Source organism: Protopterus annectens, chromosome 9.part0, assembly GCF_019279795.1.
Source record: "Protopterus annectens isolate FY-2018-M chromosome 9.part0, PAN1.0, whole genome shotgun sequence".
NCBI lineage: Eukaryota > Metazoa > Chordata > Ceratodontiformes > Protopteridae > Protopterus > Protopterus annectens.
Window position 1 is genome coordinate 1,018,883,457 of NC_056743.1, and position 27,111 is coordinate 1,018,910,567.

General features: G+C 44.6%; 1 protein-coding gene across 1 annotated transcript in view; it reads left to right on the plus strand.

The window, feature by feature from the left end:
- FMNL3 (formin like 3) overlaps positions 1-27,111 on the plus strand; it is a 1,635,345-nt gene that overhangs the window by 1,108,031 nt on the left and 500,203 nt on the right. The gene's annotated exons all lie outside the window — the stretch shown is intronic.

Sequence of the window (27,111 nt, forward strand, 5' to 3'; positions counted from 1 at the left end):
CCATTCACTTACATTTGAAAGTTTGACTTTGCAAAAGCCTTCTCCATTTCAGGAAGGCAACCCATGGTGTCAGTTCTGCCCATTTTAATGTTCTCCACCCAGACTTCCCCATGTCCTATAGCTGATGTCACTTTGCTTGTAGCCATGCCCAGTCATAGATCTCCAGGTTGCACCTTACTAAAAATCCCATCTGTATCTCCTTGTCAGGTGTGCCCCCCCCCCCAAAATCCTCAGAGTACCTTGCCATACACATTTTGTTCGTCTCGGGAGGACAACATCCAGAATTCTGTCTTTTCTAATGCAGCCATGTACCAGGTAGGAGTTACATATATAGGGCATGGAGCCTTCATGAATGCAATGGGTGGATGAAAAGGAGATCATCGCTTAACAGGGGAACTGGCTAGCACTGTTATGTGAGGAGAATGTTATTGCCCCTCTGATCCTGATTGATCAGTGAGAGCTGTGGTCTCTACCAAAGGTTACAGAGTCATTGGAATCCCTTTAGCCGTCCCTGATGGAATGGGAAAGCTGGCCACTGGGTGAATCGTCGTATTACCCCCCCAACAAACCCCACTAGAAGTTAGAGTGCATTCCTGAACATGGGTCATCAGTGGTCCAGACTGATGCCGTGCCACTTTTTGGTTGAGTTAGCCAGTTCTGCCCATTTTACTGCATATAAATAGCTAGTAGTAATCAGTGAAATGGGCTGTCTCTTGTCAAATTTCATGGTTCACTGTTGCCCTTATGGAATACATTTGTTTTCAAGAGCATTCTCTTTTTTTCCTGCATTGCTTTCCCATATGGTAGGTTCAGAATGTTATTTCTGCATGTAAAAAAATCATACAGTTGAAGTTTTAAATCAGCTGTATGTGCAGCTAACACCTAAGCAGTTTCCTGTCTTTTGTACCCCTTTTACACTTGTCTCTCTCGATTACATCATAAAAATCTAATCACATTTCACATCCTCTATGAGGAGTTTTCAAGAGCCCATCAGTCCTGGAAGGAAGTTTGACTTCTTGGCCAACTTGTTGGATTTGAAGTTGTTTATATATGTGTATAAGGGTTTACTTCACATAACTGAAATACCACATAATCAATGACCAGATGACTGAGACAAGAACGCTGAAACTCCAAATAAATGAAGATCCACATAGCCAAAATATTTCCCCAGGGTAAGTAACCACTGGGCCAACAAGGGGACATTTACCATCTTCCCCACTGTAGTGCAATCCTGGAGTTGGTATATTTAGTTGTGGGGAAGTGGTTTGGAGACAAAGCTAGAGAGGCAAGATTACATTGGTTTGGACATGTGCTGAGGAAGGATGCTGAGTATATTGGGAAAAAGATGCTAAGGATGAAGCTACCAGGTAACAGGAAAAGAGGAAGACCTAAGATAAGGTTTATGGATGTGGTGAGAGAGGACATGCAGGTGATTGGTGTGACATTGTAAGATGCAGAGGATGGGAAGAAATGGAAACAGATGATCCGCTGTGGCGACCTCTAACTGGAACAGCCAAAAGATGATGATATGTATATATGTAGATGTATACAGTACACATGCTTCAGCTGCAGCTGGGGGTGTGAGGAAGCATTCATCACTGTGCAGGCAATGAATGATCTGTCTTCTGGCTTTGGGGGTGTTTAGGACGTAGAAAAATTATCTTAAACACTGATAGGTGTTGGATGTAGCCCAGCAATCTGATGTACATTTTTGTCCGGTTCAACTTTAGGGTTGATCACATCTAATGTTGGTGCTTTTTCAGAAGTTTGGTTCAAGGGCTTTGGCTTCTTCCCTGTCCATAATTCCTTCAGTACATCACTTTGTTTGCCACTTGATCCAGTAGGATGTGGAATTCAAGGGATCTGACATATTGTATAAGGATATGTGGTGAATTTTTGAGTCTGTATTTAGCTATCTCATAGTTAACTGTTTTTGCTGCTTCCCCGCTTTCAAAAACATTTTTCATAATAGGACTATATAATTAATAAATGTATTTCCTTCATTCATTCTAGGCTTTAGGCTAGCGCTTCCCTTTTATTGATAGTTGGATATTGCTTTTGTCGATTGGTGGTTGTTACGGAATATGATCTTGTGTTTAACTTTTATTGGTGGTCTCTGTTTGTTTTTTCTTCCCTAGTATGTTGAGCAAGGCTGTTAGATTTAAAGAATGTTTAGCCTGTGGCCTCAAAATATTGTCTCAAGATCTTCACTATGTGCTTTTATTGCTTCAGAGTTATTTGCTTGGACACAGACTGTGAGGCATGTGCCTGCTTTGTGTCCAGAGCTTTGCTGGGGTTCCCCGACAAACTTGTTCTGAAGGGTATTCTTACCATGCAAGTGTGAAGTTCAGCACCTTCTGCCCCAGAAGCTTTTTTTTCTCAAAAAGAAAAGGAGGAGAAAGAGGAGAGGATTTCTACTTTGGAGACATTTTGGAATTGATGAAACAAAGAGGAGGTTGATCCTCCGAAGCTCCCCTTCCTGAGGAGTCTGTTCTTCGAGGTATTCTGTGCTGGCTGTTCTACCTACTGTTTGGTACTGCCTGCTGATGAACCTGTAGATCTAGTTTCTCAGCAGAAATGAAAGGAACCTGTTTTGGTGGAGCCAATACCACATAAAACAGATAAAATTTTAATAGCCCCCAGGACTAGGTCACACTAAAGCAAGGGTCCCCAGGTAGATGCAATGGTTGTGGTGGTAGCCATCAAGATGAGCTCTATGAAGAGAGCATACCTGTCCATCCTCCTAAGAGAGTCTAGGACTTTGGACAGATTTGGGAAACAGACATATGCTTCAGTGACTTTTGATTTTAGAGAGCTAAATTACCTAATTCTTATGACACGTTTTCAGAGGGAATTGATGAAAGAACAGAGCAAGTCCATCTCAGGTAATCTTCTTGTGGTGTACAGAAATATGTGTAGTCCCAGATGTCTACCCTACAGTCGAAGTCCAATATATCCATGTGTCTGCTTTCCAACACAGGCAATAGTATGGCCAGGGCAGCAGGCACTGGCATTGCTATTAGCAGACATGCTTGGATGTACCTATGCAACTTTGCGGATTGCTTCAAGATGTCCTGTATTAAAGCCCTGTTTGATGGTTTGACCCTGTTTCAATCTAAAGTAAAAGAAACTCTTACAAGAAGTGGGCAAAAAAGCAAGACCCTGTCTGTGGTCAGAATCCATTTTTTCATCCCACAAAGGACCTTCTCCCAGAACCAGAATGGGGAAAAGCAGTGGCTACAGAAATCCCATGTGTTCCTTTAACCTAGTTGTAAAGCTTCTTTTACTCTCTCCTATTTATATGAAATTAAATGTCCATGTAATAAGCTCTACATAGGAGAGAGTAAAAGAAACTTTGCAGCTAGGTTAAAGGAACACATTAGAGACATCATAAGTGGGAGAGTGGAAAATCCAGTAGCTTTGCATTTTCTACAGGCACATGGCAGTGACCCAAATAGGTTAGAAGCCACATTTTTGGAACGTATTAGTGGTGAGGGAATTAATATAAATAATATCAAAAGAAGGCTCTGGAAGAAAGAAACAACATTTATTTTAAAATATGGTACCCTTTACCCTGGTGGATTAAACAGGGAATGTAATTGGAGGTATATGCTGTGATTAATCAATTAGATAAATGTGAATATGTAAGTGGATAATTGCACAAATTTATGTATTTAAAGAATGTAAGGAGAAGGGTAAGGTATACTCTGTAAAGGCGTAATAGCCGAGGCACTAGAGAGATTTATTGTTGCTTGACATCCATGAGAGATTTATTGCTGCTTCAATGTTTTTTACGAGTTTGGTATTTTATTGAAGTCACTTTTGAGTCTGGACCACTGTCAGTCTTTTTCTGTGGTTGCTAAATAAGATAGCAAAGTAGTTCAGGAGATTTCTCCATTTCTGGTTGGGAGGCAGTCACTTTCAATTCAGATCAGTGCCCTTTGGTCTTATCACATCCCCCTGGCTGTTCACTAAATGCGTGGCAGTGGTGGCAGCATATCCCAAGCTGCAAGGGTTACAGATGTTCCCATGTATAGACAACTGGCTTGTTACTGCACCAACCAGGGATCTACTTGTTCAGTGCACTGACTTCTTGCGCCACCTTGCCACACAACTGGGAATTGCAATCAATCTTACCAAGAGTCCACTGACATCAACACAGCCGATAGAATTTATCGGATGTCATCTGGACACAATTTCTCAACTAGCTAAACTTATGCAATCCAAGATGCTCTCCCTGCATCAGGTAGTTTCAGAGGTCTTTCATCCTTTTCCCCCAGCAAGACTTATTCTCCTGCTTATGGGCTTGAACGTCCACTTAAATCACTTTAGTTCCACAAGTAAGGCACTACATGAGAGTCCTGCAGTGGGCTCTCTCTGTTCAGTGGTCTTTGAGGTCTCACCCCCTTGATACACCATTGTGCAGGAAGCACTTCATTTGGTTGTTGACCTATCCCATAGTGTCATGGGGGTTGACTGTTCTTCCCACTACCCCTGTTAGCTACAATAACTATGTATGCTTCCCTTCTGAGGTGGTGGTGTGGTATTTAGAAGGGTAGACTGTTCAAGGTTGTTGGTTGATGACGGAGACCAGTGTTCACACCAGTGCCTTGGAGATGAGGGTAGTCGTCCTAGCTCTGGAGACTTTTCGGAACTTCCTCCTCAAGGATGTGAACACCATTCAGATGGACAGAATGGTGGTGGTTTGGTATATCAACAAGCAGGGAAGAACTCTATCATATCCACTGTGCCAGGAAGTCATGGGAGTGTGGCAGCAGTTGATGTCTTCCCATCACTTTCTAATTGCAACACATCCCAGGGACTTTGTGTTCTGGCGGACAAGCTGAACAGGTGATGTTCATCATGTTTCACTGTTGCAGTCATTACAATTGGGTTATCCTGCTGGCAGGCCACTCGCAGTCGGCCTGAATTCCAAAGTCTAGGTCCAGCATCGGTTGCTGTCACCTCCTCCCTGACGTCAGTGCGCCAGGGGTATAAAAGATGCAGCCAACGCCATTTTCTTCAGTCTTTCTTGCCGCACGGTGCCCGAAGCAAAAGCAGTTTGCAAGTGCTGGTCAGCCGACTCCTGAGATTTTCGTATTCGAATTTCAGATCCGAAGTATTCATTAAAAGCTAAGTACCCCATTGGGGAAACTTTTTTCTGGCTCCAGACCGATGTCAGTAAAAGTTAGTAATTGTATTTCTTGTGGGAAGCAAATACCTCATAAGGACTTCCATTCTTACTGTATTCCTTGCCTAGGCCCTGATCACGATGCTGCTAATTGTCGATTTTGTGCTAGACTTAACCAACACACTATTAAGCGTCGGTACGATTTTGCATTTCACTATTTTGGCAGAAGATTTAATTACAGGATGTCGTCAGATAGCCATCCGACTACTGCAATTCAAAAGAAACGCAAATAAAAGGACATGCATCCGAGGTCCAAAACTGACGACGAGGCTTCTAAGCCAGTCGCCGGTTCTCAGTGAGGTGCTTTCGCAGCCCCTGACGCCCGGTTCACCGTTTCTCAGTGAGGCGCTTTCGCAGCCCCTGACACCCGCTACTTTAGAGCTGCAGGCCACTTCCAACTCCCATGTGGAGCCGACTAGGCCGCTGGAAACTCAAGGTATTGGAACCTCGGAAACTATTCCCTCAGATGGGTCCAGAGCCGCTGAGCAGGCATCAGCTTCTAGGGTGTCTTCAGGCCTACACGGTTATATGTTAAAACTACTTCAGCTTCAAAGGCAAAGACTAAAGCATCTCTAAAGACAAAGAAACAAGTACAACAGCCCCATGGACAGGCCTCCATGCCTTGAAAAACAGATGCTCAAAATGGCCGAAGACCTAATTACTTTGATCAGGGGTTCCCATCCCCCTCCTGATAAGAGGCCTAGGCAAGAGACAGAATATGAATCTTCAGATCAGGTTTCTATTTCTTCTGATTCCTCTTCTGGTCAGGAATACTCTCTTCCTCCCTATGAGGATTCTGATGCTGAAGAATCTATCCCTTTAGCCTCTCCTCCTGAGGATTATTCTTTTGGGAAACTCTGCATACCATGAGGGAGCATTTCCACTGTGAGAGCCAAGATTATTCAGAATCTAAGAAAAGGCTCAGACTTCCTTTTACTACCTCAGCACAGGCCCCTTGCTATTCCACCTGTGTTAGACATTGTAGATGTATTTTCAGATTCCAGTCTTGACTCCTAACTTTTTACCTCCGGCTCCTTTTAAGCCAGACAATACTACAGGGTTCCTGATTCACATAAATTTCTTTTTAAGAACCCTGCTGCTGACCCAGAAACTATCTCTCAGGGTCCCAAAGGGTCAAGGCTTCCACTGCAAAAAACCCAACCTCCTCTGACAGGAATTCTAGGGCACTGGACAGATGGGGAAAAAAGATTTACACTTCTGCTACCTTGGCTATAAGGGCTTTAAATTGTCAGATGTCCTTCAAGAATGCAACTGCAGTCCTGACATATGGGTTGTCCTGCCTCAGGCAGCCATTCGGTCGGCCAGATTCCAAAGTCTGGGTCCGGCGTCGGCCGGTGTCGCCTCCTCCCCGACATCAGAGCGGCTGGAGTATAAAGGCATCAGCCGACGCCATCTTCTTCAGTCTTTCTTGCCGCGCGGTGCCCGAAGCAGAAGCATTTCGCAAGTGCCGGTCGGTCAGCTCCTGTATTTTCAGTTACCGAAGTCATCTAAAAGCTAAGTACCCCGTTGGGAAAATTTTTTCTTGCCTCAGCCGATGTCAGAACAAATTGAGAAAGTTAATAATTGTTTGTCTTGTGGTAAACAAATACCTCATAAGGACTTCCATTCTTAGTGCTTCCCTTGCCTGGGCCCAGACCACAACGTCTCGGCCTGTGCTGCCTGTGCTTGCTTTAATAAGCGCACTCTCAGGCGCCGGGCAGAGTTTGCCGAAGACTTTTTTGGCAAATCCTACGCTTACAACATGCCGTCGGAACAACCGACAGCACAAACTACCAAAAAACAAAAGGACCGGGACCGACATCTTCGGCCCGCGTCTTCCACCAATATAACACCTAAGCCCTCCGCGAGTGCTTCGGTCCCTTCGGAAGCGGTAATTCAACCGCTCCAGGTCGACGACACCACGTTAACTCATCCCTCGGTCTCGGAGACTACACCGGTGCCGGTTGTGGATTTTCCTCCGGAAACCGAAGTTCTGGATCTACCCAACACCATTCCCGTGGACAAAGTTGCCCCTGCACGTGGGGCAGCTAGGCCTCCTGTATCCATCCTTGTCAGTCAAGGCCTTTGCACGTGCTAAGGCCGCCAGCCAGGCCAAGGCCCATCCTAAACCTATTTCTCAGGCCCCTTCTTCTGACAGACAAATCATGTCTCTGGCTGCAGATCTTATTTCTCTTATCAGGGGGGTCTCAGCCTCACCCAGACAGAGGTTCTCAGCCGCCTGCAGAAAAAAGGCCTAGAACTGAGCAGGCAGACCACCTCTCTTCAGATGAAGCCTCTGGGGATTCTGAGCATTCAGATACCAAAGAAGAATCCTTCCAGGCCTATGAGGACTCTGATGCTGAGGAATCTATTCCCTCTGCCTCTCCTCCAGAGGATTTTTCTTTCGGTGAAGTCCTCCACTCCATGAGGTAACATTTTAAGTGGCAGGGTCAGGAATTTTCTGATTCTAGGAAAAGGCTACGTACCTTCCTTAAGCTACCCCAGCACAGACCTTTAGCTATCCCTCCAGTTTTGGATGTCCTGGATGATGTTTTCTCCGACTCCAGTGCTTCCCCTGATTCTCTCCCTCCTGCTCCTGTCATGCCAGACAGATATTACAGGGTCCCTGACACTCACAAGCATCTCTTTAAGGCCCACTCTGTGGATCTAGAAACTATTTCTCAGGGCCCCAAAGGAGTGGCTACCTCCTCAGCCAAGAATCCACTGCCAGCTGACAGGGAAGCAAGGTCCCTGGAGAGATGGGGTAAAAAAGTTTATACCTCTTCCACCCTTGCCATGAGGTCACTTAACTGCCTTTTTCATATGTTTCAGTACCAGGATTATTTACTGGATGATTTGCAGAAAAAGTTAGCCTCTCCTGAGCCTATAGATAGAAAGGCATTGCAGGATTTGGTTCATAATACCCAGCAGGTTAGTAATCATTTTCTGCAGTGTGGTTATGATGCATTGGAGGCTTCATGTAGGGCAGCTATGACAGGGGCTGTTATCCGTAGACATGCTTGGTTGAAAGAACAGCCACTGCCAGATCATGTTAAAGTAAAGCTCCTGGACGCACCTCTGGATAAACAGAAGCTTTTTGGTGCTAATGCTCAGGATGTGTTGAAATCTATTGAGCAGAAGGCAAAATCAGTACAGACAGTAAAGGATTTCCTCCAGGTTCAGCAGGAATTGGCCTTCAAAGAATTGGTCCTTTCCAGACTCTGACAAGTTTCAAAGGGGAAAGAACAGGCGTGCATGAGGTAGAGGGCAATACAGAGGCTCCTACAGGGGGCGCCAATGGCAACCACAAAACCAGAGAACTGGCACAGGTAGTTCACCTGCACCACAGGGACAATCACAATGACTTACCTTTCACTCTGCCTACCAAGGCTCAAAGAGAAGCACCTCTAGGCGGAAAATTATCTCTATTCTCAAAAAACTGGCACATTATAACAAAGGACAATTGGATTCTGGACATAATAGACAGAGGTTACAGGTTCCACTTCCATACCTTACCATCAGGACAAGACATGCCAAACCTGCCACAAAATCAAAGGGCAGAGGCACTCATAGAAGTCTCAAAGCTATTACAAATAAAAGCAATAGAGAAGGTTCCTCCTCAGGAACAAGGCCAGGGATTTTATTCAAGACTGTTCCTTGTTCCAAGAAAAGAAAAACAGTGGAGGCCTATATTGGACTTGTCCGTTCTAAATACTTTTCTCATGATGCCAAAATTCAAGATGCTGACGTTACAGCAACTTCTTCCCATGCTGGGCAAGGGGTCTTGGCTGGTTACTCTGGACCTCAAGGAGGCATACCTGCATGTCCCTATCAGACACAGTTGCAGAAGATACCTCAGAATTCTTGCAGGAACAGAGCATTATCAATTCTCAGCATTGCCGTTTGGCTTATGTACTGCGCCCAGAGTATTCACGAAATGCCTGGCATCAGTAGTGGCACATTGCAGACTCCAGGGGATGCAAATATACCCTTACCTGGACGACTGCCTAATACAAGCAGACAGCAAACAGACCTTGATAAAACACTTGGATTACGTCATTCAATTGCTGCAGGCTTTGGGATACACAGTCAACATTCAAAAGATTACTGCCATCCCAAGAGATTATATTTCTAGGAGCAAAACTGGACACAGCTACAAATGGCTTTCCTCACAGAGGAAAAACAAGAGCATTTAACAGCTTACAACACAACAGTCGCAACACAGCCACAACCTAGAAGACATAATACCACTCATTCCATGCCTGCAAAGGGAATTTTTGTGGTGGGCTCAAGCAAGTCACTTAAACGAAGGCATGCTTTTCAACAAACCTCCAACAAGTCAAACTATTACAACAGACGCCTCAGACCATGGATGGGGGGCGCACATGGACGACAGATGCATTCAAGGGCAATGGACTCCCATGGAGATGCATCAGCACATAAATCAAAAAGAGATGTTGGCAGTGATACATGCAATAGAAGCTTTTGGAAAATCTCTTCAGCAAGGTCATCTGCTAATAAGGACAGACAACACCACTGTCATGTGGTACATAAACAAACAAGGGGGCACTCATTCCTACCCCTCTGCAGACTAACAATGATTCTTTGGGAAAAGTCCCTGAAACTGAACATCTACTTGCAATCCCAGTTTGTTCCGGGCAAGGACAATGTTCTGGCAGACAGGTTGAGCAGAAATTTCTTGGATCCACATGAATGGATGCTACACCCACGCATTTTCTCACAAATAGCATCTGCATGGGGAAGACCAGACATAGACCTCTTTGCATCTTATCTCAATCATCACCTGGAAAGGTTCTGCACAAGGATACACCATCCTCTAGCTTGGAGAACGGATGCTCTTTCCTTCAGCTGGAATGCTCTAACAATTTATGCATTCCATCCTCTACCTTTGCTCACCAAGGTGTTACTGAAGATCAAGGCAGAACAACCAAGAGGAATCTTGATAGCTCCAGACTGGCCAAGGCAACACTGGTATCCACTACTACTGAGCATAACTCACACCAAACCGTGGCCCTTGCCTTAATGGCCTCTGCTCCTGACTCAACACAGTTACAAGACTGTTCATCAGAACCTGCAAACCTTAAAGCTGACAGCTTGGAGAGTTCCATGACTCAGACCCATGACTCCCTCCGGAAAAGTTCAGGAAATTCTACTGGAGGCATGCAGACCTTCCACCAGAAAAACCTATTCGGCCAAATGGAAGAGATTCACCATCTGGAATGTCAACAAGGGCCAGGATGCATCATTGATGAACATACCTCAGATATTAGAATACTTGGCAGAAATGTTTCACAGTGGCCTCTCATACTCTTCCATCAAAATCCACGCTTCAGCTATCTCAGCACATTACAACTGTGATCCACCTGTGTTTTCGCATCCCTTGCTAAGACAGCTTCTAAGAGGCATAAAGAATATCAAACCTCCAAGGAAGCTACCAATTCCTGCATGGGACCTCAATTACGTCTTGGAAAAATTAACTCTTCCTCCTTTTGAACCAGCAGCATCTTCAGAAATGCAATTTCTCTCTTGGAAAATGGTTTTCTTGTTGGCAGTCACCTCAGCAAGAAGAGTCTCGGAGATACAGGCCCTCATGGCAGTTCCTCCCTTTCTCATCTTTCATCAGGACAGAGTTTCCATTAGGACCAATCCTTCATTCATGCCTAAGGTGATACCCAGAGTGTCTCTAAACCAAGCAATTCACCTACCTACTTTCTTTCCTAACCCTCAAAATAAATGGGAAAAGCTGCTGCATACTTTGGACATTCACAGACAACTATGCTACTACTTGGACAGAACAAAGTCCACCAGGAAGTCTGACCAACTGTTTGTAGCCTATGCTGCTGGAGTGCAAGGAAAAGCAGTCACCAAACAAACTTATCTCAAAATGGATTGGACACTCCATCAGATTCTGTTATTCTTTTCTTGGAAAAAGTGTGCCAGCTAATATTAGACCACACTCCACCAGAGCTATGGCCACTTCCACAGCTTTTCTAAGAGGAGTGGCTACAAAAAACATTCTAGAGGCTGCTACATGGAGCTCCGTGCATACTTTTACCAAACACTACAACCTGCCATTATACTCCAGATCCCGAGCAGGCTTTGCTTCGGCAGTCCTGCAGGGCCCTCTAGCTACACCATCTCTTGCTTAGTCCTACCACCCCCAGCTTGGCTATGGTATTCAACCCATATGTCAGGACTGCAGTTGCATTCTTGAAGGACATAGTACAGTTTTGTACCTACCATAAATGTAGATGTCCGATAGATATGCAACTGCAGTCAGGCTTTCCCTCCCTCCTACCCCTCTGTTTTTCCCCTTTTGGGTCCTTTCTCCCCTTACCTATCAGCTGGAGATATATATTATGGTGTATCTGTTTGTTACTGTTGTGCATGTCTGGTTTTATCTGTTTATCCATTCACAAATTTTAGCCGTCCTTGGAGGGAACCTGGCATCTGGGGCAAGAAACACTGAAGAAGATGGCGTCGGCTGATGCCTTTATACTCCAGCCGCTCTGACGTCGGGGAGGAGGCGACATCGGCCGACGCCGGACCCAGACTTTGGAATCTGGCCGACCAAAGGGCTGCCTGAGGCAGGACAACCCATATGTCAGGACTGAAGTTGCATATCTATCGGACATCTACATTTATGGTAGGTACAAAACTGTACTTTTCATACGCTTAAATATCAGCAATATATTATGTCACTGCTTAAACAGAAAATGTTGATAAATTCTGAATGTGCAGAAAACAAAGAAATGCAGGATTTATTGCATGCAGCTGAACAAGTGGGAAAGCATACTTTGCAATGTGGTTTTGATTCTCTGGAGGCCTCCTTCAGGGCCGGTGTTACAGTTCCTGTTATTAGGAGGCATGCTTGGTTAAAGGAACAGAATCTGCCTGATCATGTTGAAGCAAAATTATTAGATGCTCCATTACAGCATGATACCTTGCTTGGTGTTAAAGCAGAAGAAGTGTTGAAGAAAATGGAGGACAAAGCTAAATCTATGCAAACAGTCAAAGATTTCTTACAGGTACAGCCTCCAAGATTTAGCAGGCACTGGCCTACAAAGAATTGGTCCTTTCCAGTATCAGACAGGCCACAAAGAGGCAGACACAGACGCCCTAGAGGCAGATCCCAGCCCCAAGGCTCATACAGGTCTTAACAATGGGGTACTTCTACCTCCAAAAGCGGAGAAGACAAATCACAGTCATACAGGAAACAGTCCCAGTGACTTCCCCCTGCCTGCGCCAAGCATTTATCTTCTGGCAGCACCTTTAGGGGGAAAACTAGCACTTTTTTTCTCAAAATTGGCCTGTAATAACCCAGGACAAATGGGTGTTGGATATAGTGTCACAAGGCTACAGGTTTCACTTTCACACCCTGCCAAGGGCAAACGGTTTGCCAGACCTGCCAAAAATCAATGGGCAGAGGCACAAAAGCAAGTGTCATCCCTCATGGACATGAGGGCCATTCAGCAAGTACCACAGCAAGAGCAGGGACAAGGATTTTACTCAAGACTGTTCTTGGTACCCAGAAAGGACAAAGCCTGGAGACCAATACTGGAACTATCTATTCTAAACACATATCTGGATATTCCAAGATTCAAAATGTTGGCTCTGCAGCAGTTTCTGCCCATGCTGGGCAAGAAGGCTTGGCTTGTGACTTTAGACCTAAAAGAGGCATACCTGCATGTCCCAATCAGGCAATCATGCAGAAAATACCTCGGATTCATAGCTGGCTCAATGCACTACCAATTCTCTGCACTGCCCTTTGGCTTATCTGCTGCGCCCAGGGTTTTCACAAAATGCCTGGTTCCAGTAATTGCATTTTGCAGACAAAGAGGAATGCAAATATATCCTTACTTGGACGACTGCCTTATTCAAGCAGAGAACAAGGACATTCTACTACAGCATCTGGCATTTGTGAAAAGATTACTAACATGTCTAGGGTACACAGTAAACGAAAAGAAATCAAAACTAGTACCCTCTCAAGAGACAATATTCCCAAGTGCAAGCTTAAATACAACTGCCCAGATGGCTTATCTCACGCCAGACAAACCAAGGCAACTGACTACTTATTTCAAAATGTTGGTAACAAAGACCCAGCTATCTGCAAGAAAAATTCTGCAGGCTTTGGGCTTCATGGCATCCTGCATTCTGCTAATTCCATATGCAAGACTGCATATGAGGAACCTTCAGTGCTATCTAAAAAGTGTTTGGACTCAACATTGCCACAGCCTGGAAACAATAATTACCCTCATTCCCTGCCTGCAACAGGAGTTTTGATGGTGGGCAAAGGCCTGTCACCACGACAAGGGGCAGCCATTCGCTTTACCCACAGCCAGGCAGATATTAACAACAGATGCTTCAGATTATGCCTGGGGGCCCACATGGCAGGAAGATGTATTCAGGGCACATGGTCTGCAAGCCAAATGCATCTACATATCAACCAAAAAGAGATGCTAGCTGTTCAGAATGCCCTGACAACCTTCAAGAATCTACTTCATCCGGGACAACTACTGATAAAGACGGACAATACTGCAGTCATGTGGTACATAAACAAGCAGGGAGGCACTCATTCCTATCCCCTATGCAGACTAGCCATGAATTTATGGGACACAGCATTGACTTACCAAGTACATCTGCAGGCACAATTCCTGCCAGGAAAGATAAATACTCTGGTAGATGAACTAAGCAGAAATCTCATGATCCCCACGAGTGGAAATTGGATCCGGTCTTCAGCATGATAACAAGGAATTGGGGATGCCCGGACATAGATCTATTTGCCTCCCCCACAACTGCCAACTGCAGAGATCCTGCACAAGGACCTATCACAAGCAAGCATGGAAAGTGGATGCTCTATCTTTCAGATGGAAAAACTTAACAGTATATGCCTTTCCTCCACTGCCTCTCCTCCCCAAGGTACTCCTAAAAGTCAGAAGAGAAGCCAAGAATGATACTGATTGCCCCAGACTGGCCTCGCCAGCACTGGTACCCAATCCTAAGGAACTTGTCTCAATACCCAGCCTGGATATTACCTCAAATTCCTCACTTACTTTCTCAACACAACAATCAGATCCTGCACAGCCAACTCAAGACCTTAAATCTGGCAGCATGGTGGATAATGTAGTCATTTAAAACACACCTCTCTCTAAAGCAGTGATGGATGTTATTTTGGAGGCCAGGAGGCCTAGTACCAGAACATCTTATGCTGAAAAATGGAAGAGATTCTGTGCTTGGAACCAGGCACAAGGGATTGACACGACTGTACAAAATATTCCTCAGATTTTGCAATATTTAACTGAGATGCTGGACAAAGGCCTATCCTTTTCATCAATTAAGATTCATGCCTCTGCCATTTCAGCTCATTACAGTAGAGAGCCACCTATTTTTTCTCATCCTTTATTAAGGCAGTACCTCAGAGGAGCCAAAAACTTAAGGCCTCCAAGGAGATCACGAATACCTGCATGGGACCTCAATTATGTCTTGGAAAAACTCACCCTGCTCCTTTTGAGCCAGCTGCTACAGCTGATATAAATTTTTTTATCATGGAAAGCAGCTCTGCTCCTAGCAATAACCTCTGCAAGACGAGTCTCAGAGCTACAGGCGCTCATGGCTGTGGGACCTTTTATCATTTTCCATCCAGATAGGGTTTCTCTGAGGACAAACCTGACATTTACGCCTAAGGTAGTGTCCAGTGTTTCCCTTAACCAAACTATTCATTTGCCTACCTTTTACCCAAACCCTCAGAAAAAGGGTGAGAGACTTCTGCATTCTTTGGACATACACAGACAGCTGCGCTTCTACTTGGACAGAACCAAAGCTTTCAGAAAGACTGAGCAATTACTAGTGGCATATGCTGCAGGATCACAAGGAAAGGCCGTCTCAAAGCAGACTATTTCAAAGTGGATAGGCACTGCATTTGTTTCTGCTATTCACAACATGGCAAATCAGTGCCTGAGGGCATTAGGCCACATTCAACCAGAGCAGCAGCCATTTCAGCACCCTTCCTCAGAGGAGTATCAACCAAAGACATTTTAGAGGCTGCAACCTGGAGTTCAGTGCACACTTCTATAAAGCACCATCACTTACCACTCTACTCCAAATCCAGGGCAGGCTTTGCCACTGCAGTTCTGCAGGGCCTCTTAACTGCACCTAATCCTATTTAGCTCCAGCCTCCCAACCTTAGCTTTGGGGTTCAACCCAATTGTAATGACTGCAACAGTGAAACAAGATGAACATAGTACAGTTGTGTACTTACCATAAATGTAGATGTTCGTGTGTATTCACTGTTGCAGTCCAGGTTACCCTCCCACCATCCCCCTTATCTTTGCTGGAACTTATCTGTACTTCTCTATTCTATACAACCTATGTGGTGTATTTGCTTGTAGATGAAGGAAAAATGTACCTTAGTGCATGCATGCTTTATTGACATATTTTTAGCCTACCCTTTTGGGGGCACCTGACATCTGGGGCAAGAAAAACTGAAGAAAATGGCATCGGCTGCATCTTTTATACCCCTGGCGCACTGACGTCAGGGAGGAGGTGACAGCAACCGACACCGGACCTAGACTTTGAAATTCAGGCCAACTGCGGGTAGCCTGCCAGCAGGATAACCCAATTGTAATGACTGCAACAGTGAATACACTCGAACATCTATATTTATGGTAAGTACACAACTGTACTTTCTTTTGCCCCATGAGTAATTCTACAATTAGTGGTGACAAAGATTTTCAGCCACTGGGGCCAACCTTGCTGCGATCTTATTGCTTCATACATAAACAGCAAGTGCAGGAGTTACTTTTCCCCGATCCCTCCATAGGGTCAGATACTGAGGGATGCTGTAGTCCATAGTTGGCCTCCGGGCTTCTTTTATGCCTACTCTCCTTCTGCTGATGACAAAGTTTCTTCAGAAAGCCAGAAAATAGCAACCAAAAGTAATCCTTATTACCCCTTTTGGCCCCAGTAAGTTTTGTTCCCCTTCCTTTGGCCTCATCTAGTACATCCACCGTCTGGGTGTTGAACCCATGCCTGAATCTTCTCCATCACCCATCCTGTCAATGTCACTCAGAACTGAAAACACGGCAATTAACTGTATTTTCTCCATATGTGACAGTGGCCAAAAACACCAGGCTGTCTGCCCCAGTGATTCAGATCCTGTTCTCTTCACAGACACCAAAAATCAGGAAAGTTTATCACAGTAATTTGAGAAGGTTTACCATATGGGCTTCCTCAAAGGGTTTGAACCCTTTCTCATCCCCCTCTTCAGTCAGTTTTAGATTTTGCAGAATTATTTCTCAAGGGATTCAGCTTCTCCATCAAGTTAAAACTAGTGGCAATTTACAATTTTTACATAAGGCAGAATCAGACTTCTGTTGCTTCCATGAAGATTTCCAAGGTATTCCTGAAAGGAACCTTCCATTTCAGACACCCCAGTCAGGGATTTGGTTCATCCCGGGACATTACTATCATGCTTCAGGCTCCGAGTAAATCTCTATTTGGACCTGCCTCTACAGTAGATCTAAAATTTTTCTTTCTTGGAAAATTTTATTTTTGGTGACCATTACATCTGCAAGGAGAATTTCAGAGTTACAAGCCTTATATAAACCTCCATATCTGATTTTTCATAAGGACAGATATCTTTGAGAACAAATCCTCACCTTCTCCCAAAGGTGATCTGTGAAGGAAACCTTAAACCATCAGTCTACCAGTGTTTTTCCCCATAGTTCTCAAACAAAAGGGAATATGTCTTATGTTTGCTTAAATGTTCACCTCCAACACAGGTTTTACTTCCACAGGACAAAGAACATCAGGAAAACTGATCAACTTTTCCTTGCCTTTTCAAAAGCTAAATTTGGTCAAGGAGTTTCTAAAGTAACACTCTCCAGGTGGCTCTCTGATTGTATTCTCTCTGTGTATGAAAGATTGTGACGGTCTTTAGTTAGAAAACAAAAGGCTCATTCTATCAGAGTAGTAGCTTCCTCCACAGTCTCCATGGGTAGGATTCCAGTTGATAAGAATAGTGCAACAGCTTCTTGCCCCACTGTTCATACCTTTGTGTGCACTACAAATTGGATGTACAAACCAGATCTTGTACATCTTTTGGCTCCTCTTTACACAGGAATATCCTTCCATGATTCCACCCAGGTATTCGGTAGCTCAGGAATCTTTAGCAAAGGTTGAATCTGACAAAAGCAGATAACATCTGATATGAAAATGATGTACTTACCATAACTCTGGATCTTTGTTGTCTTGCCTTCATCCAGTTCAACAACCCTCCCTCATTCCCCTGCCTGTTATTTTTTGACCTCGGTGAAATGGTTGGACCTGATCAAGGGCCTTGTCCTTGGACAGCCTTTGCTTGTTGTCCTTCATGGTTTCACTGTTACTGATCATTATGTTAAGTAGATCTGTTCTTTTTGTTGGATAGAATCTTACATTCACAAGCAGACAAACTCAGTATGAGGTAATCGGGGGGAACTGAGGGAATTATGAATAGCAAAGTAGTCAGAGCCCTTGATCCAGGCTTTGGAAAAAGAGCCAAGATTGGATCCTGTCAGATCTGATAACCCAAAGGTTGAACCTGATGAAACTAAGACAACACAGAGCTAGAGTTATGCTAAGTAAGTAAGTTTTGTTTCCTCCCTACCTCTCTCATGTGGTCATACCGTGGTTGCCAAGTAGTGGCAGGAATAAGAGAGAGCTAGTATAAGAGTTGTGAGAGTTGCATGTTGAGGAATGAGTGGACAACAAAATAATGATAAAGAAAAAAGCCTTGCAAGTTTGGCAAATCTCCAGATTTGATAGTCATGCTTCGTTTTTCTGCCTTGTCCTTTTTGTTCAGGTTCATATCCTTGCTCTTCAGGATGTGGTGGACTTGATTTATGTATGCTCCTTAATCATCATGATTGTATGTGCTCATTGTCTTTAGTCTTTGCTTTTGATTTTCCATTTTTGTAGTCCCTCATAATATCATTTCTTTTTTAAACTGACTTAATTGTGCCCTCTTCAGATAAACCCTTCAGGTAAGAATTGCACACTGTACAAGTGACTTTCTTCCATACCTTATACAGCAACCTAATTATCTCTAGATTTTTGGGGACTGCATTGTATACTGTATACTCAAGCATCCTTCTCTCTTTTGTTAGTACCCTGTCTAAAGTGGTTCCTGTTTGGCGTGATTGGAATTTGAGATGCTCAGCTTCAGAGAACTGTTGCAGTAGCCTAAACTGTTTGGGTGATAGGCTGTCCTGGACGTGACCGCTGGCCATCTCTGTAAGCTTCATAGCTTTCTTACCACTTAAGTACTCTCACCCTGAGGGCTTCGTGGAAGTGATGATTAGTTAGTGAGCCTTCAAGGCAGGGAGATAAGTATCCTGCTGGGGAAGCCTTCCACAAATTCATTTTTCTAGGGAAAACCTATTATTTTACTGTGAATTTAATAACATTTGCTGGAAAAATTAATTTTTATGGACTGTTTGGTAGGGGAATTTTACACTGTATTTGTATGAGAAAACTGTAAAATCTGATGTGATGATGTCCTATCTTGCCTTCATTCTTAACTGGTTGGGTTCTGAACCGATCCTCTGTTCCGACTTGGCCTTATACAAAAGCTCGAGGTCTTCGACTAGCTCATGGCTGTAATCCTATCCCATCATGCCCTAAACAAGATTGATTGCTTCCATACTGGCTCTAGCTAAGTGGAAATTTATTTTTCCTTTTTTGGATAACTGTCAGTTGATTAATATAGTTATATTCTACTAGTGTTTATTAGATAGATTTAGTGTGTTCGCTTCTGTTGTTTTTTGCTGTTGACCATCGTTTCCTCTCTATGCCTTTTCCCTTCCCTATCCCGGCTTAAAATTTATATTTCTTAAGCCCATTTTTAGTTAGAGGGCTTCCTTCCTTTTATAAACAGGCTCGTTTAAGTTAGAGGGCTGTTGTGACCTTGAGATTTTCCACCCTTGTTTCCCTTTGAATTACCATGCAAGCTTGTTTAAATTAGAGGGCTGCTGTTTCCCATTTAATTTAGAGGACCTTTCTTCCCTTTCCTACTTTCTTCCTGAGCTTTAGGCAGATTCGTTTAAGTTAGAGAACTGCCTTTTTTCCATTCTAAGTGAAGGGCTTTTTCCCTGAGTGTTTTTTGGTGTGTTTGCTTCTGTTCTTGTTGTGGTTAACAAAAAAAAAAAAAGAAAAAAGTCAAGTAAAAAGTAATGCTAGTATAAGAATATATTTTTTCTCTAGTTATTAGCTGCTGCTGCTATTTACAGCTGTAATGTCTAAGGATCCTAAGGAAACTAAACCCTCTAGGTTCAAGAAATGTGTGAAATATAGTCAGAAAAGGTCTCTGACCGACTTTCACACCATTTGCATGTACTGTCTTAGAGCAGTTCACTTGCAGGAGTCCTGTGCCATCTGTCACTCCTTTAGCCATAGAGTTCTGCTGGAAAGAAAGAATAAATGTATTTTGAGAGTTTTGCTGAATACCCCCTTTGCTGAAGCAATTGAGGAAGGTCAGGGTTCTTCAGACCTGGCCAAATCCCCTTCCTCAAAATCTGAAAAGTCTGGGAAGAGGTCATCATCTTAGAGTGCTCAATCGGAGCCATTCAAAAAGTTGTCTGGTCATCTTCTGACCCGAAGGCTGTCGGGCCTAAAAAATCTGCTACCTTGGCTCCTTCTGTGTCAGTGCCAATGGAGATTCATTTGCAGTGCCGGGCCCCGGAATTGGAACTGGTTTCTCCCACTTTTGAGATTCACTTTGTTGCAGTCTACTAGATCTCCTGCTCCCTCCTCTCGATCTTCCAGGAGCCTCCCTGATGATGATGATGATGATGATGTGGAGCGTGTGGTGCGGAGGCTCCTAAGGACACCAGTGCTTGACAAACTGTTGTCAGCTCCAACCCAGAGGGATTCAGAACCGACCAAGCCTACCCTTTCACCATTGATTCCTCCGATCCGATCTGTAACCTCAGAGCCAGAATGTCTTGAACTGATTGTAGTGGAACCGCCAGAGCAGAGACCTATCCTAGGATCTTCGGTTCTGACTACTGCTCCAGCATCCTCTGTTCCATCTGAACTCGAGGAATGAAGGAGCTGATGCTATCTAGTTGGGTCCAGGGAGGACAGTCAGATCAGACAGTTGTCTAATGTGAACTTGTCTCTCGGGGCTTCGGCGCGGGTGAGCTTGGCTCCCACATCTGCCTCAGAGCAAATCTCCTTGGCTCTGGGGATGCCCTCTGGTTCCTTGGAGCAGGGAGTTTCCTCAGATCAGGGGCAGGGGGTGTTTGAAGTGATGAGGAGAGTACTGTCTCCACAGACAGGTCCACTCTCAGTTCCGGACATTATTCCCCCAAAGGCACTGGTGTCTGTCTCAACACCACTGCATCCACAGAGACCCTAAGTCTCAGGATGCCCCATTGGATGAACCCCTCTCTTCTGAAACCTCTCCAGAATACCCTTCTGAAGAGGTCCCTCTGAAGGGACCATGCAAGAGGAAGCATTTGGACTCCCCAGAGGAGTCCATCACATCCGATACAGAGCTTGAGTCGGAAGTGTCCCCATGGTCGCTCTTTGAGGATGTCTCCTTTGCAGACATCCTGGAAGTACTTAGAGAGGCGGCTGGAAGCCCATCAACCCTTCTGAGGTGGAGTCTGTATACCTGAAGGCTTTTGGATCTCACCCTTCCACCACTTGAGTGTCTCTGCCTTTTGAACTGATGGACCTAGTTTGTCGAAAGGCGGGGGAGTCTCCATACTCAGTGGAGCCTGTTCTTCCGAGGCCAAATAAATTCATAATGTCTCCTACCGACAAAAATTTTCTTAGAGGGAGTCCCAGTAGATGCTGTAGTGGTGGCAGTGGCTACCGAAAAGGAACGTTCAGAGACGTCCTCTTCTGTCCCTCTGCTGAACAAGGAGACTTGTACGATGGATAGATATGGAAAGCTCGCCTTTTTCTTCAGTGACCTTTGCAGTCAGATCACTGAATTATCTCACCCATTTTACCAGACTTCAGAGAGATCTCCAGAAAGAGCTAGGAGATGCTCTCCAAGGTTCAGTAGCTGAAGGGGCATCAGAGAAGGTCTCCTCTTACCTCTCCACCTTAAATTCAGTTGTCAACTCCTCCATGAGACTCATTTCATATGCAGTGGGTGGAGCGAGTGTGGCAGTAGCGGGTTCAGGAATTTCCCTAAGGAGACATTCCTGGATGCACTTGTGTGACTTTGCAAAGCCCTTTAAATCTTCCTTTGTTAATGTCCCTTATGATGGCTCATCCCTGTTTGGGCCAAAAGTCAAAGACACACTAACCAGGTGTGAACAAGAAGGAAAAACTCTCTGCCATAGGCATCTGTTTTTCCCTACCGTCTAGACCTTATCCAAAAGGTCAAAAGGGAGGGAAGATGTGGTTTCAAAAATCCCAGAGAGCTTTCCAAGACGCACGTGATTCTTCCCCCAGGGGCAGAGGGGGGAAGCAGTAATGGAAGACGTCAGCCTCATGGCAGGGGGGATCCAAAAAATCAGGGCGACAGGGAATCTTTCCTTGGTAAGCCCTTTCAGCGCTCCTGAAAGGAGGCCTGCCTGTCTGTCTCTTTAGGCAGTCGGGGGTTGTTTATCTTTGTACCCAGAAGCCTGGCTAAAAATAAAAGACAAGTGGGTACAAAGCATCATATCCAGAGGTTACTCCATACCCATTTCTTTCTCCATCCCAAACAGAAAAAAATCCCAGACTTTTCACCCAATCAAAGGTAACAGGCAGTTCTAGAAATACAAAAGTTGCAAGAAGAGAGTCATCCAGACAGTCCCTGCAGACCAAATAGGACCCAGAACTTACTTAAGGTTCTTTTTAGTTCCAAAGAAAACAGGGGACTGGAGACCCATCCTGGATCTCACAAATTAAACAAGTCAGTAAGAAAGTCAAAGTTCCGGATGGTAACACTGTAGTCGATATTCCTTTTTCTGGGACAAGATGATTGGATGTGCTCTATAGACCTCCAGGATGTGTACTACCACATAAAAATGAACAGGTGATCCAGGAGTCGTTTGCACTTTCGGGTGGGAGCCAGTCACTACCAGTTTCGAGCTCTGGCCTCTGGTCTCACTACAGCCCCCAGAGTGTTCACCAAGTGGTCATGGCTCACTTGAGACACCTAGGATTCAGAGTGTTTCTGTACCTAGACGACTGGCTCCTAACGGCCACCACTGAGCATCTACTAATAAAAGGAAGAGACACCACCTTACAGCTCTGCTCTCACCTAGGAATCATAATAAATTACAAAAAATCTGCCTCGTTGCCATCTCAATGTATTGTTTTTTTTTAGGAGCAGATCTAGATACAACAAAAATTATGGCAAAACTTCCCCCGAAAGAGTTTAAGTCCTACGACATCGTCAGCAACCTACTTTTCAAGAAAAAAGTACAAGCAAGAATAGTCCTGAAAATCTTGGGGACCATGGCAGCAGCAATAAACTTGATTCCATTAGCACGTTTGCATGTGAGAATGCTGCAGCGGCTATTCACTCAGTGGTCCATACAGGAACACTCCCTATGTCCTACCAAATTATAATAACAGAATCTTGCAAGAAAGACCTTTGTTGGTGCCTTCACTCCACTCATATGACATTAGGTCAACCCTTTGTTCTTCCACAACCTTTAGCCACAGTGACCATGGATGCTTCCCAGGTAGGGTGGGTGGGGCATTATCTGAGAAGGACAGTCCAGGGCACTTGGCAGGATCACAAGGCCCATTTGCAAGTCAGTGTCCTAGAGATGAGGGTGGTGCTTCTAACATTGCAAGCATTCCAAGACGCGCTCCTACTAGGAATTATTGCAGTACAGACAGACATGTCTGTTGTGTGGTACATAAACAAGGACTTTATGTGCTTTTAAACTTTATGGCTAAAAGTTGTTTAAAACTACTTTTTCTGTGGAGAAGCTGCATTTATTTTACTGTTTTGGTGCTGGGGAAAAGTGTTTAAATTGCTTTTTACTGTATTTTTTGTGGAGGAAAAATTACCTTTTTTTTTTTTTTTTTTTTTTTTGCTACCTTCCTGTTTTACTGATTATTGCTGCTAAGCTTCCCTGGGAAATTAGCATATTTTTCAGATTGATCATGGAACTACCCTTAGTCAGACCGCCTTCCAACCACAAAAAAGAAAAAGATTGTTGGGCAGCATTTGTCATCACAACAGGTTGGTAATTTTCCTTGGCAGCAGGTGGGTGACATCATGTGGCTAAAACCGGTTCCTCAGACCACCAGTCTGTTTTTTTTAATCACTCTGGTGTTGTCCATACAGCCACCATGGACCAGAGGGTTAGACTCATCCTCTGTGGTTTTTGTGGTCCCCTTATTGGGCAAGGGAGAACCATTGCTGTTTTTCATGGGGGAAAAGACCAGGAATGTGATCCTGCTTGTCCAGAACATTGCTTTGGAGAAGGTGGTGTTGGCAGTACTAGGTTGGTTTGCCCTAATTTTCCTGTCAAAAGGAGAGAAAACTAAATATTTAGCTTATCATGTGTTAGTTACTGTGGACAGGATTAATTTATTGGGCTTGGCTCATGGTCCTGTGCAGGATCTTGACCCTTCTTGTAAGGTAGTTTTTGGTAAAAGAAAAAAAAATTCTTCTTGCGCTAAAGAGGTTCAAGAATTGGTATTGATTTGGCTGCTGATGTAGCCATGTTGTCTTACTTGCTATTAGTTTTTTTGCTGTCCTGTGGTCTTGCCACTTTTACTCAGAGCATTATGTTTTTATTCCTTTCAGAATTTGCCCATTGGCATTATTTTAGGCACTCAGTCAATTAAACTCTGAGCTGTTCTCCCACCAGTTTGCACTGTCCACTGTCTACATTTATACAGAGAGCTGTTTAATCACTGTTCCTTTTATGTTCATCGTGCATACAGCTGCAGTAATCACATATGGGTTCTCTGCCGTCAGGCGGGTCCTCGGTCGGCCGAATTCCAAAGTCTTGGTCCGGCGTCGGTTGTTGTCGCCTTCTTCCCTGACGTTAGTGCGACAGGGGTATATAAGTAACAGCCGACGCCATGTTCTCCAGTCTTTTTTGCCGCGCGGTGCCCGAAGCAGAAGCAGTTCGCAAGTGCCGGTCGGCCAGCTCCTGAATTTATGAAAAATTGGAAACCGAAGTCTTCTTTAAAGCTAAGTACCCCGTTGGGGAAACTTTTCTTGCCTCAGACCGATGTCAGACAAAGTTAACAATTGTATTTCTTGTGGGAAGCAAATACCGCATAAGGATTTCCATTCCCTCTGCATACCTTGTTTAGGCCCAGACCACGATGTCTCGGGCTGTCGCTTTTGCGCTACTTTCAATAAATGCACTATTAAGCGTCAGGCGGAGTTCGCCCAACATTATTTTGGTAAAACCTTTGATTATAAAATGTCGTCGGATACTCCGACTACTGTTTTGTCCAAAAAACGAAAGGACAAGGACTGACACGCGAGGTCCGCGGTCTCCACCGGCACCACGCCAAAACCGGCTGCACGTGGTCCGGTTCTTAGCGAGACGTCTATGCAGTCCCTGACTACCGACGACACTTCATTGGCGGTGTCTTCTGTACCCGAGACCGCTGGTACCTCGGCCCTAACTCAGACTACAACCACCGAAACCACTGTGAATGTTGAGCCTCCTAATATGGACAGGTCCACTTCCACCCAGGGTGTATTTAGACCCTCTTCTTCCTTTTCCATTAAGGCCTTCACTAAGTCCAAATCAGCCATGCATCCCAAGAGGCCTGTTGCACAGGGCCCATCCCCAGGCCCCATGCCTAAAAAGCAGATGCTTAAAATGGCTGAGGATTTAATTTCCTATATCAGGGGTTCCCAACCCCCCTCCAGACAAGAGACCCAGAGTGGAGGAAGACTCGCCCTCTTCTGAACAGGGCTCCATTTTCTCAGAACATTCTGATGTGGAGGAACACTCGTACTCCCCTTATGAAGATTCTGATGCAGAACAGTCCATTCCTTCTGTATCTCCCCCAGAGGATTTTTCTTTTGGGGAAACCTTGCACACCTTGAGGGAGCGCTTCCATTGGGAAGGCCAAGACTTTTCTGATTCCAAGAAAAGGCTTAGGGAATTTCTTTTGTTACCTCAACACAGACCTCTGGCTATTCCTCCTGTCCTGGACATACTTGATGATGTTTACTCGGAGGCTTGTCTCAATCCGGATTCCCTGCCTCCTGCACCAGTCAAACCTGATAGGTATTACAGAGTCCCTAACTCTCACCAATTTCTTTTCAAAAGCCATAATGCTGACACTGAGACCATTTCTCAAGGCCCCAAGGGAATGAAGGCCTCTACTGCCAAGAATCCACTACCTTCCGAAAGGGAATCTAGATCCTTAGAAAGGTGGGGGGAAAAGGTATACACCTCGACCACCCTAGCCATGAGGGCCTTAAATTGTCAGTTCCATATGCTTAAGTATCAGCAGTTTCTGTTATCTCAATTAAGAAACAAAATATCTCAACCTGAACAACCAGATTTGAAGGATTTGCAGGATATGATACATAGTGCAGAACTAGTGGGTAAACACACCTTACAATGTGGTTATGATGCCTTAGAGGCCTCAAGTAGAGCCGCTGCTACAGGAGCAGTCATTCGTAGACATGCCTGGCTTAGAGAGCAAAGCTTGCCTGATCATGTTAAAGCTAAACTACTAGATGCTCCTTTACAAAAGGATGTGCTATTTGGTACTAATGCTGAGGAGATACTACGCAAAATGGAAGAAAAAGCTAAATCTATGCAAACTGTCAAGGCTTTTCTACAGGTACAGCCACCTCGTTTTAGTAGAAATTGGCCTACAAAAAACTGGTCCTTTCCAGCCACAGACAAACCCCAAAGAGGTAGATACAGGCGCTCAAGGGGCAGAGGACAATCGCAAGGATCATATAGAGGCAGGCAATGGCCAACTCAAGCACCAAGAGGTGGCGAAGACAGTGCACAACAATGCAGAAAGCAAACCCAATGACTTCCCCCTTTTCATGCCAAGCAAATCTCAGCTGGCAGCTCCCTTGGGAGGAAAGCTGGCACTATTTTCAGGAAATTGGCATATTATCACAACAGACAAATGGATCCTGGACATAATAAACAGAGGCTACAGATTTCATTTTCACACACTTCCAAAAATGAGAGGCATGCCAAACCTGCCACACAATCAAAGGGCAGAGGCACAAATACAAATTACAAAACTCATGGACATGAAAGCCATTCAAGAGGTTCTGACTCACGAACAAGGCCAAGGTTTTTATTCCAGACTTTTCCTGGTACCAAGAAAAGGAACCGACTGGAGACCCATTTTGGACTTATCCATCCTAAATACATTTGTACTCGTACCAAAATTCAAGATGCTCACATTACAGCTGCAGCTTCCCATGCTGGGCAAGGAGTTTTGGCTGGTAACATTGGACCTCAAGGAGGCATACCTGCATGTCCCAATCAGACAAAGCTGCAGAAGATACCTCAGATTTCTTGCAGGTTCAATCCACTATCAATTCTCTGCATTGCCCTTTGGCTTATCTACTGCGCCCAGAGTATTCACGAAATGCCTGGCATCAGTAATTGCCTACTGCAGACTTCAAGGGATACAAATTTACCCTTATTTGGACGACTGCCTGATCCAAGCGGACAGCAAACACACTCTTCTGGAACATCTGGCTTATGCAACACGGTTACTGAATTCTCTGGGATACACAATCAACAAAGAGAAATCCAGGCTAATACCATCTCAGAAAATAACTTTCCTGGGTGCCAACTTGGACACAAACACCCAGATGGCCTATCTTACGCCAGAAAAACAAGGGCAACTAACTCAGTACTTCAAAACACTAGCAAATTGTACCAGGCTTACTGCAAGGAAAATCCTGCAGGCTCTGGGCTTCATGGCATCTTGCATTCTTT